Source organism: Felis catus, chromosome A1, assembly GCF_018350175.1.
Source record: "Felis catus isolate Fca126 chromosome A1, F.catus_Fca126_mat1.0, whole genome shotgun sequence".
In the NCBI taxonomy this organism is placed as follows: domain Eukaryota; kingdom Metazoa; phylum Chordata; class Mammalia; order Carnivora; family Felidae; genus Felis; species Felis catus.
The window spans coordinates 102085944-102099062 of NC_058368.1; positions in this window are offsets into that span (position 1 = coordinate 102085944).

The window sequence follows — 13119 nt, forward strand, 5'->3', positions numbered from 1 at the left end:
CTGGCTTCATTCGTCTTTCTCTTTGTACCGTAATCAGCCCGTCTCCAGCTCTCACTTCCACTGATATCAGAAGAATGTCTTCCTTTCTGCAGATCTTTGCATCTCTGTTAGTCCATCTTATTTAATTTCAGGCTCTCTACAGCCCTTCCCTTATTCTCTCATAGATCTTACTTTGAAAAATAGATCGTGTTTTTGAGGTTCCCTCCTCAACCCTGCCCTGTCCACCTCTCTGACATCTCATTTCTTTCTCTGCTCTGCCATGTACCTCAGCCTGCCTTTATTTAATACTCTAGAAAGGGTGAGGCGGGAAAGAGCGGGCTCATAAATTACACAAAGAACCAATCTCTCTACTACTAAAATGGTGTTCTACTGATCTAATTTGTCAATAGATTGTTTAGTACCTCACAAAATCGGACATGCACAACTGGTAGTAAAAATTGACCACGTTGCTAGACGTAAATTCCCTCTGATTGCAGGGCCAAGAAGTGGAAATCCATACACGCAAGCAGAGAAGTATTGAGGCAGCTGCATTCGCTTCAGGGCTTGACACCCTATCGCGGACGTTTCAGGAAAGTGTTGGGTCCCAACTCCCCAGATGCACTTCGGAGGGCTGAGCAGTGTGAACGTAATGAGAAATGAAGCCTTTAAATATTCCTCCGTACGGGCTTGTCGTCGTGAGTATCTACAGAATATCATGTGAGCGGGCGAGAGATCCACAGACATTCACAAGGACAATATAAGCCAAAAGGATCACCACTTCACGTGCCACAGCACTTCCGACTGAAAAGGAGTATTTGTCAAAAAGACATAGGTGTGTTCCCCAGGCGGTGCTGACCGTACAGCTGCGATGGGTTTGCTGAATGTCTCTCACTGACGCCCCATCCTTCTGAAGAGGCAAATAAGGATCTTTCGCACGCAACATCTCTTAACGAGGGTTTGGGGATGGCAAATGCTTTAACCATAAAAAACAGATCGATGAGGCGTCCTGAAATGTTATGATCAGGAAAATTACCCTAGCTGTAACTTTCAAATAGCCGAATTTTCTTTCTTTCGTTCTTTCTTTCGTTCTTTCTTTCGTTCTTTCTTTTTTTTTTTTTTTTTTTAGGCTTTGATAACCCATACAAACTGGTCTCACCATTTCAAATGACTTTGGGAGCTCTAAGTTATTTATAACCCGTGCCATGCCAACGAAAGCAAACTATTTTACGATGGCTTATGAGGACAGACCTAACCTGTATCTTTCTTCCAGGCTGTCCTTTCCTCCTTATTGCCTCTTTTTTATGTCCTTTCTTCCTCTCACTGGTTTACACCAAGTCTCTTGATAAACTTTAACTGCACGGACTTGATTTATTTGTCACCCAAATTTATAATTCTTAAAGTTTTCTCGGAAGACATTTCAGGGAATTGTGTAAAACAATTGTTTGTGTCTCCTATAGCACATGCTAATAGTATCTTCTGACTCTGTGTTTATACAAGCTTTCTTTCCGTCCATTACAACCAATCAATGGCTTATCAGATGCAGCATGCTTGAAGGGTGAGCTTTCCTGTTTCCACTAAATGCTGAAATACGTCCTCTGGAATGATGTCATTTGGTATGTCCCGAGCTACTCAAATTGCTGGAAACCAGAAAAGCCCTTACTATTCAGAAAGATAGGTAGACAGGTGGATGGATGGACGGATTGATGGATGGATAGGTACGTAGGTAGGTATGGAAAATAAACGAGTACTTCTTGGAAAAATGAAGAGACGCAAATATATCATAAAATAAAACCTTCTCCCGTGTGTTTATGTTGTGTGCGTGTGTAACTTCCTGAGCTTCTAAGCTCTTGAAGACGGAGAATATAAGAAAAAACTGCCCGTCAGTAGAGCCAAAATGAAGTGAGGTCACTGGACATTCATGACCTCTGGGTATATTAAGAGCAATTTCTGGGTACAAGGAGGACTGTTATCGGATACAGATGCACATACACAGATAGGAGTATTTATGCAACTGACATAAATACCAATAGGATGGAATAATTTGAGCGGACATAGGAAAAATAAATCAAATCCACTCACACACACACACACACACACACACACACACACACATATATCCACATACATACATATATCTCACAGGGTGATTCTTACACACCCTGACTTTTCCACTACTTGATTAAAAGACTAGACATTTCCCCTTGAGATTGGATCTGCCGCCTAATGTGCTGTAATTGCCACAGAGTGCTCGCATGGCAGCAATGAGCACTATTCTGTAATAAATTTGGGTCACTGCAGAGTTCATCATGCAGTCCTCGGCAACGGGAGATAAAGCGCTGGTTAGTTCGTCTCTAGCTTTAAGCTGTGGCGTCACTGGTTGTCCGGCTTAATGATATTAATAGAGGTAAATGGCCGCCAACTGTCCATGTCCTAGGGCTTTCTCTTCCCACTGCCTACGTAATCTTTCATCCCTAAGAGACGCAAATCAGAGTGCGCAAAAAGGAGCAATTCCCCCTTTTCTTTCGCTCATTCTTTTCATTACCCTGTATGCCTTCAAATCAGTATTTTAAAAATCTTTTAGCTCATGTAAGTTGCCTCATCTATTTCTCTGGCAGAAAAACAAATAGAGCTTGGCGCAGGGTTTTCAGAGGTGCTGACTCCAATAGCTAAGTGGTCAAATGAGCTTAGTGAGTGCTTTTCTTTAGAGAAATGTTTTCTTCCCTTGCTTCATTACCCACCCACTTCAGAGATGGCTTATTTACAGATTGCTGACCGAAGGAATGAATTCCTGCCACCTCTAAACACATTTTACAAGACTGCCAGCCAGATTTAACCCTCCACTCCAGCCGGCACCATGTTCTAGTCATCTCTTTCCGGATTCTTCTACGTCCACACCCACAGCTCACTCTTTCTCCCGCTCCCCCCTCCCCCCCCCACCCCGCCCGCCATGCCCTGAAAAATCTAACATCCATTAATGCTCAAATTTTCTTCTGTGAAACTTTCAGAACTCATTATTGTAATACAATACAAGGGGGATTCAATAAAAGGAATTAAAGCAACGGAGCAAGAGCTCAAAGAATTAGAGAGACCACATGGCCACCTTTCAACACCAGCACACATATTTAAATCAGGGAGCCCCATGCAGTGGGCTTCAGACCGAGGGCTGAGACATGCGTTCGGCTTTTGAAGATCTTCACCTTAAAACACGTTTGAAGCTTTTAATAAGTGAGTTAGGACGGTGTAAATCTTGTTAAAGCAAGGGAACATGAAGTGCACCGTCGAAAAGGCAGCCTGTTAGTGCTCGGAGGGAAATAAGCGTCCTCACTCTGCTCTTATATCAACATCAGTGGGGAAGCAAGAATGCGCCCTTTACCTCGCTTCCCATTGATGAAAATTCTCTCCCTTTTAAAGAGAGAAGAGGTTCTAGCATGAACAGGCACCCGTGCTTGTTTTACTTATCATTATTTATTTTCACGGGAACTTCTTTTTTTCTTCTAAAAAGATTTCTTTAATCCTATGTAAATGTAGGGTATAATCTTCCCCAGCTGCGACCGGTTACAGAGAAAATTCTCACAACTCAGATTTGTCCTGTAACAGTAAATCCCTCAAAATGAAGGAAGAGGCTCAAAAAGGCAAAAGACCACCCCCAAGGGCTTTGTCATCAACAGTAGGCAGGAAAAAAAAATGTCCCAAGTGTGTGGGTACCCCAAGAAACCAAAGACTAAATGTCTGAGACATATGGAAGTTCTTGTGGGTACGAGAGAACCCAGTTCTCAAAGTCATAGGAGCCACCAGATTTTCCCACAGGAAAGAAAAGAAAAAAGAAGAAAGAAAGCTTCACTTTGTCTTAATTCCCATTGGCACCAAATATTCTTAAAGATGCACAAATAAGTAATAATTTTCTAAGGACATACAACCACAATTCTTAATAACCTACCCTAGGTTTTGCAGACAGGAAATTCTTTTTTTTCGGAAGTTTTATTTATTTTGAGAGAGGGAGGGAGAGAGCAAGAAAGCAGGGGAGGGGCAGAGACAGGGAGAGAGAGAGACAATCCCAGGCAGGCTGTGCACCATCAGGGCAGCGGGACTCGAACTCGCAAACTGTGAGATCATGACCCGAGCCAAAATCAAGAGTCGGAAACTTAACCTCCTGAGCCACCCAGGCGCGACAAGAAACTTCTTATTTACAGGTGACCTTGAGCAGCTCACTAACCCTCTCTGGATCTCACTTTCTTCCCCTGGATTGTGGGACAAGGTCTATTCTCGCATGATTGCTGAAAAAATGGGAGGAGCTACTAAAATCCCTGTAGGCGGCACAGGGTACCCACTTAACAAACTTCAAGTCCCTGCTATCCTTGCTCTGAAAGGCAAAAACCATGTCTTGTGATACAGAGAAAACGTATTTTAATAATACCGGCAGTGGATTTGGAATTATATGAAAACATAGCCTACGTTCAACCCGCTATAGACTGTTGGGGTGTTTATTTCAGTGAATCTCATTGTGTTTTCTTTCTCATTTTTTTTTTTTTTCCACCAAAAAGAACGCTGGAGTCATTTATTTCCTTGCAAGAGCACTGTGGACGTCTTTGTAAGTCTGAGAGCATTATCTGACAAATAATCAATGTTTGGCTGTAACCCGAGGGCCTCCAAAGCGAGAGGACATTACTCAGCATGGTATCATGGGGAAGGAGGCAAAGCTAGCTCAACTGTTTTCCACATGGAAATTATCATGTGATTTTTGCCCGGGACTCTCCGTCATACCACTTCCTATAGGACTGGATCTGGAGCTCGGAATTATTTTGATTACGCATCACGTCTACCTTTGTATCTAGACAACTTTTCTTTCACACGCCTGCTGCAGCGTGTCGTATGTTTACTGACAGGTATTGGTGAAGCGACAGAAAAGCTGTATGTCTTTATGTTCTTCACTTTGCAGAGGTTAAACTGACCTTTTAACAGACCCACAATAAAATTGGAATCTGAAAAGAGTGTAGGGCCCAGGTATAAAACACCCCCCGGATGCAACTGACATAAATACTAATAGGATGGAATAATTTGAGTGGACATAGGAAAAATAAATCAAATTCACTCACACTTAAATATAGAAAACTATGGTAGAGACACAGACCATGACTAAAGGTGTGATTTACTTCTGACAAAGCCCAGTAAAATTGAAATACCTAAAACCATATTCCCAACCACCTTGAGGAAAGCACGCAAGTTCCGAAATTTTTTGCTTGCGTCCAAAATACGTTCTTTCTCTGTTATCTGCTAATGGAGAAGTATAAAGCATACAGACTGTTATGAAAAATTCCCCCAGGGTATGCTTTTGAACTGTGCAAGGAGCAAGCAAATAATTTCCACATAAGGTCTTGTGTCATAAATACATGATCCTCTCTTGTCTTAACTGCCTGATTTTATATAATATACCGTAGAGCGAGATATGGAGTTAGGCAGAAAAATCTTTAAGCTCGAACGTGAAAAGGGCATACATAAGCACCGCCTAATGAGTTTTTTAATACCTTGTATACATAAGCAGACAGTTGGGAGAATCTGGGGTGTTGTGATGACTAGAGCTACTTTGGTCATGATTTTGCAGGATCGCCCCAAATCAGAGCCAATGCCGAAGTGAGGAGTGAAAAATACAATAGGACACCCCGACGGAGATACAATGGTTAGGGAAGAGCAGAAGAACGGGGACAGAAAGATCCAGGGCAGTCCTGAGAGCGCTGGAGACCCTTGAGAAATTGGTAATTATTAAGAATAACCACATCAGGAACGACGGTTGCACTTACAAGAGTATCTTAGACAACAGGCTTTGGAATTTGAGACTGCGACCGACGACGGAGGGCTGTGAAGTGAGCTACCCTTGGAATATGAGCCATATAAACGAGGTTCTGAATTCCTACTCTCTCATTGTGGCCAACCATACAGAGCAGCTGAAGCCCTGAGCATCTGGGCCCAGACGCCAGTCGGTAGACTATCACCACGGGGCCTGCATTCATGACTCAAAACAAAGGTGGTTCTCAGCCAGCTTACAGCACCTAACCTTGGCATTTTAGGGGATGTTTGAAATGTTTTTTAGCATTCAAAGTCTTACTGTTTGAACCTAAAAGAGCATTCTGCAGAATATGGCAAGAATGAAACGAGCCGCAAATTCTAGGTAATATAAGAAACTTTTTGAAATGTCTCAAATTCCAATGAGGAGTATCCAAAAAAAAAAAAAAAAAAAGAAACCTGCAAAAAAGGGAACATTCCCCTTTTTAATTTACATTTGGGGAAAGGTGAATAGGAAATGTATAAAATAAGTTACATAATATCTCTTAATTTGGGGAACAAATCAAAAAAGGTGATTATTTAACATAGAAGATGGAATTATAAATGACTTCTCTCAAAAAGCTCATCTATCAGGGGCACCTGGGTGGCTGAGTCAGTTAAGTGTTCAATTCTCGATTCCCACTCAGGTCATGATCTCACGGCTCATGAGTTTGAGCCCCGAGTCAGCGCTCTGCGCTGACCGAATGGAGCCCCTTGGGATTCTCTGCTCTCTCCCTCCCAGTCTCTCTCTCTCTCTCTCTCTGCCCTTCCCCAGCAAACATTGTTCTTGTAAGAATCAGCTCAATGGCAGATCAATGACGACATTCAAGAGGGTCTCCCACATGGCTCTTAATGTGAGGTGCATATTTGAATTCATTTTTGGTCTTCTCTATCCACAGCATCTTAGTATGTATTCCACGCCGCCTCTAAGGCAGGCACACAGGTCTTTCGCTGTGCAACTCAGTTCGGCCACTCTGAAAACGTGCCAGGCTGTGTGAGATCCTCCCAGAGGCTCCTGAAATAAGTTGTGCCACACAGCCTATACTTTAATTGGCCGCTCTAAATGTACCTTTCAAATTCAGGAAAACTCCATGTCATGGTTCCAAGTGTTCTATAGCAGGCAACAAAGAGAGAGGAGCTAATAAGTTTTTATATAAAGACCTCCCGTAAAGGGTCATCAGAGTTGACATCTGTTGGCTAGCGTGTCTTTCTTCCAAATGCACACCAAAGGAAGGTCAGGAATGTTTTCATAGTGATTCCTGCATTCCTTGACCAGTTGGAAGAATAGGTATAGTATCAACCCAAATATTAGAATTAACTGGGCAATCCTATAAAAGCATAAAAGCCCAGATGCCTTCTCTGGAGATCTGGGCTCACTAGGTTTAGGGGTGAGACCAGGATAGCTGATTTTTTTGTCTATTCACTGGTAACAATGCTGCACAGCCAGGGCTGAGAAACACAGACGGAGAATTCTTAAATTCCATTTAAACTCATCATTCATAGTCCCATGCTGTGTGTGGGCGGGACTCACCGCCACCTAGACAGAAAAGCTTTGATGGAGGGCGGTGAAGAAGGAAAGCGAAGCACACAAAACCTGGAATTTGACCCCAAAGCAGCTGGGGTCCCCATGGGACTCGACAGCCGAGTTCCCTGGGTTTCAGAGGGGTACAAGGAAGTCAAAGCTGCCGTGGATGGACTTAAAAGACAAATCAAAATAAAAGGGTCTAGACGTAGAAGACTTGTCTGCCAATTAATTCTGAACACTCAGCCGTTCTGTTTAGTGCCTGGGTTGCTTACAGAACACTAACATACAGCAGAGCGAGGTTAAAGGCTGTGATGTGGTTGCCCCAAACTGAATCAGCTCTGAGGAAATACCATTCTGCTGCGAACCTTTAGAACATTTCACGTTCTTACGGAAACGACTGAGGACTCGGGAAGCTTCTTGGCAATGGCCATGCTGATTATTTGGCTGTTAGTCGCCACAAGGGCCATGTGTGTTCTGTGTTAAATAACACATAGGCTCAGAATGTGACCCCATCTTTCAGTGACAACACTGATGTCCAGGAGCATTTACACCCCACGAGCACACATCAACTTGATGGCAGAGTCAGCACTGGGCCACTGACATCGGGTCCCCATTGGCTGTCACCCAGGGACGACTCCATCAAGGTGTGGTAGGCACATTCTGGGGCCAACAATAGTTTCAGGGCCCATGGAGATGCATTAATTTCTTTTAAAATCAGAAAAAGTAATTAAGTCCAAGAAGATGTCAGTATATTCATCTTTATGCCAATGCAGTTGTATAATTTAATTTTTTACATTTTTACAGAGGAAAGGGCTCATAAAGGCAGGAGTGCCTAGGACCTGTGAAAGTCACAAGGCAGACCTGGTTATATATGATCATGGCCAGCTACATAATTCGCAGGGTCCATATTCAAAACGAAAAACGGCAGGGTACCTGGGTGGGTCGGTCGTTTGAGCATCCGACTTTGGCTAAGTCATGAACTCGCCCTTCCCAAGTTCTAGTCCTGCATTGGCCTCTGCGCTGACGCTTAGAGACCAGAGCCTGCTTCAGGTTCTGTGTCTCCCTCTCTTTCTCTCTCTCTGCCCCTTCCCCACTCACACTCTCTCTCTTTCTCAAAAATAAACATTAAAAACTTTTTTTTTTAATGGCAAGGGCCCATTGTTCAAAATACTGTGGATTTCAGCAAAGCATTAATGTAAGCCAGAGTTCAATTGCCCTTGTAAGTTGCCCAAGGGCACTACGATATCGTTAGGAGCTACTATTTCCTGAGTTAAGACCAGCGTCTTCCGCTATGTTTCGCCTTATCTTTCCACATTTCCAATTCTCTTCTTCCTTCACTCGACTCCTTCCACCAGAGGTGGCCAATGAGAAGACGAGAGTGCTGAAGAACTTTATGGCTGCTCTGAGCACTGGGCTGAGAAATTTCCTTCTCTTCATGACTATCATTACTTTGATGATACCGTATGTTCCAGCCTGTCATTGGGCAGAGGCTCTTTTTCCCCTGCTCAACCACCAATGTAACATTTAGTGACCTTGAAAAATAAGCATTAAAGACACCGTACTTTATCTCAGCACATGTCACTGTCACCAGGTAAGGCCTTCCCCTTCCTTTTGCTTTGAAATATACCATGGCCGGGAAAGGAATCTCCGCTGTTAAACCTGCCTCAACACAAAGTCGGCGTTATTTATTTATGATGTTACATGAATCATCTGGACTTTCCCTGATAAGCCCTGGGTTGTGTGTCTTTCATTTCAGCTGACATTTCGCTGCCATTTGCCAGGCTAAGTAACTACTGTGCAATCACTCCGAGCTGATGCATGGTCATTGTTTTGTACAAAATGGATTTTTAAGTCAGCTGAAAGGCTTTGCGAAGAATATAATTTGACAAAGTAAATTTTTGCCCATATAACAGAAATCAGCCAGGGCTGCACCAAATGTATTTTTTAAGATAGCTAAAAGGATTTCTGCACAGAGTTTGACAAAGTATTTTACTTTTGTGCACAAAGCAAAAATTGATTAGTTTTGAACAAAAAGGATTTCTCAGGGCGCTGAAAGGCTTTTCTCTGGAATTAAATATATTCTTCTGCTTGCGGGATAAGATATTTGAAAGCAGTGTCTTTGAGAAGACAAATAGCTGTCAGTGGCATTTTTTTTTTTCAGGAACAAGTTAAAAGAATATACAGAAATGACATTTTCAACCACCTAAACCTGGTTTGGCTTCCGATGTCTTACCACTCAGAGAAAGATGACCCATTTTTCAGCGTATGAAGCTTATTGCATGATTCATCGGCTTGTTTAATCCTGCCCCTAAATTGACAGAATCACTGGGTAGACATTTCACTGAACACTTGTCCCCATTTCGTTTAACTACAGAAGACAAGAAATCTGAACAAAGTAGAAGGCATGAGTTTTCACTTAAATTGTTTAGCCGCGGGGAAATTTTGCTGACAACTGTCCCAAGATCCACAGTGCTTCTATCTGAGGAGGGGAGGGGATTTGGAAACGGGCGGCTTGCCTAAAAATGGATTCAGTTTTTTCCAGTACCATCGGTCTGCTGTCATGGAGAATTTTCTAGCTGGGAGATAAGTTCTACGACCTGCTTTTCCAATACATGGCGAGAGTTTTCTGCCCATACACGTGTCTGTACGTGTGTGTGTGTGTGTGTGTGCACGTGCGTGTTAGTACAAATGGAGTAACAGGAAGGACACAGTGTGGCCAGGAAACCAATCAAATTTTTGAGTAGTGACTGTTTCTTAAATCCAAAAAATGTATTTTGGAGTACACCTAAAAGTAGTAATTTGGGGGGGATATACCTTGAATATCCTTTACATGCTTTTATAATTCACTGGTGTAAATGTGGATCTTTTTTCCAGTTCAGTTTGTAGTCTCTGCATAAGATCACGACAGGGCAGAGTCAAATTATCTCTGTTCCTCATTTCCCACTTATGCCATTCATATGGAAGCCAAAACTAAATTTTCTTCATTAAGAATGGGGACACCTGGGTGGCTCCGTCAGTTGAGCGTGGGACTCTTGATGTGGGCTCAGGTCATGATTCCAGGGTCGTGGGATCAAGCCCCACCTTGGCTGAAACTGTTTGGGATTTTCTCTCTCTCTCCCTCTGCCCCTAGCCAGCTCACATGTGGGCGTTCCCTCACGCTCCCTCTCTCTAAAAATTAAAAAAAAAATTAATTCAAAAAAGAATAAATTGCTGACGCTTTAGAAATTATACCTATTGGGGCGCCTGGGTGGCGCAGTCGGTTAAGCGTCCGACTTCAGCCAGGTCACGATCTCGCGGTCCGTGAGTTCGAGCCCTGCGTCAGACTCTGGGCTGATGGCTCAGAGCCTGGAGCCTGTTTCGATTCTGTGTCTCCCTCTCTCTCTGCCCCTCCCCCGTTCATGCTCTGTCTCTCTCTGTCCCAAAAATAAATAAACGTTGGGAAAAAAAAAATTTTTTTTAAAAAGAAATTATACCTATTATTATATATGTTATACCTACAAATTTAAGGACAGTTTATTTTCAACAGTTTCATTATTTAACAAGGCCATATCCATATTTATGAAACAGGCGTTGATTTGTTTACATTGCCATCAAAGACTATAATATGTAATCTTATTTTTGTCCTCTTTTCTTATTTAAAATCAAGGTAACTTAAGGCAAATAGAATCTTCTTATCAACAAGATGTTCTTTATCATGTTTTCTGAAAGCTATGATATTAAAAAAATAAGAAATGGGAATCAGGGGGTCAGCTTTTTTATTTTATTTTATTTTATTTTTTTATTTTATTTATCAAAAGGAGGACCACCCACCCACCCACATGCTCTCATACACGTAATGATGGCTAAATTACTATGAGGGCTAAAGCTTGACAATGAACAGCAAAAGAACAATTTCTTAATGGCCCAAATGATCTGACTTACTATCAAAACAAAACAAAGTATAGCAAACTTACAGGATTTTGACTACCAAACTATTTTTTTAAGTTTGTTTATTTAATTATCTTGAGAGAGAGAGCATGAGTGACGAAGGGGTAGAGACAGAGGGAGAGAGAGAGAGAGAGAGAGAGAGAGAGAGAGAGAATCCCAAACAGGCTCCAAACTCTGCACTGAACCCAATGAGGGGCTCACGATGGTGACATCAAGAGTCAGACGCTAAACCAACTGAGCTACCCAGGCACCCGGACTACCAACCTGTATTTTACAAAAAGACTAACACAACATGGCACATCATCTCATGTCTTGACTAATGTCACACTGGGCCTTAACTATGTTGACGCACAATGAAGTCTGCAAGAGCAGTAGCTGTAGTCCGGGGCTCACCTTCACGAGGCCATTTCCCACGGACATGAAATCCAGGGTGGCCATTGACGAGTGATTCACCTTGTAGAGTAACTTTCTTGGTATGTGGTTCCTGGGTGGGTGAGGGTTCGTGACCCTGGGGACAACCACAGAATGACTGTGACATAACCAGCAGGCATAACCAGTTCCCTGAGTTCTGTGGGAGAACTGGTGGGGTAAGCGTCTTGCAAAGCAATACCAAGCAGTTAAAGTTAAATGAGTATTTGACGCTATACTAATTTTGAGAGGGAGCTGGTAATACTAACCCTTCAAGCTGAAAAGGCAGAGAGATCACCAAGTATCTTTAGATGTTTCAGAAACAACAACCTAACAGCAACGTGAAAGTCAAATGAACTCATGAGAGCCCATAAGGAGCTGAACACGGAGAGAAACAGAGGAAAATCTAACTATCCAGGAGGGACTATGTCACGATGACAAATCATAGCATTTTCTTGGGAAATGGAGAATATAAAGCGTCTGAGTTGCCGAGGAATAAACAGTCATGCAAATGCTAGATCATAACCATTGCTCACTCAGAAGTGGCAACTAACGTTAAGACAGTCGTGCTTCCGTGGAACCAGGACCTTCCCCACTCAAACTCACCACCGCAAACCCCTTTAAAAAGTGCAGCTACTTTTAAAGGTGCGTTTAGCGAGAGACTTTCTTTGTAAGTCAGTCAAGTGAGGGGTCCCTGGGTGGCTCAGTCGGTTAAGCGTCCGACTTCGGCTCAGGTCATGATCTCACGGTCCGTGAGTTCGAGCCCCGCGTCGGGCTCTGTGCTGACAGTTCAGAGCCTGGAGCCCATTTCAGATTCTGTGTCTTCCTCTCTCTGCCCCTCCCCTGTTCATGCTCTCTCTCTGTCTCAAAAATAAATAAACGTTAAAAAAAAAAATTTATAAGTCAGTCAAGTGATTTTTTTTTTTCAGGGACGATACACTCCAGAGGGAGTGTGCATCACCACCTTCCAAAAACACTGACATTAACCCAGGTTTGCTCAAAGAGAATAGCCCTGATAAGTCTACAAACTCTACATAGCAGGGATGACAGGAAATAAATTTTCTGCCATGTCATCAAAATAGGGGCTAGAATCCAATGTAGCTGGATTTTAGGGAAAAAAAAAAAAAAAAAGCAGTTGGATATTTCCAGCACCTGAGCATCGCTCATGTATACCTATCATACCTACATCTTTAGGTGCCAAGCCCTTGCTGGGCCCCCTGATGAAAAAACCGAGACCCTGAGAAGCTGGTCAGATAACGTGGCAGAGCCAGGTTTCAAGTCCAGGTCTGGCTAACGCCAAAGGCTCCGTTCCTGACGTCTGCCTTATAACGTGGCAATCCCATTACTGACAGCATTGTACCCTTAGCCGAGTCATTTTTTTTCTTCTCTCTTTTGTGTACACCTGTATTTATTCATCTAGAAGATGGTAACATTAATTCCACCTACATGGGATTTTGATTTGG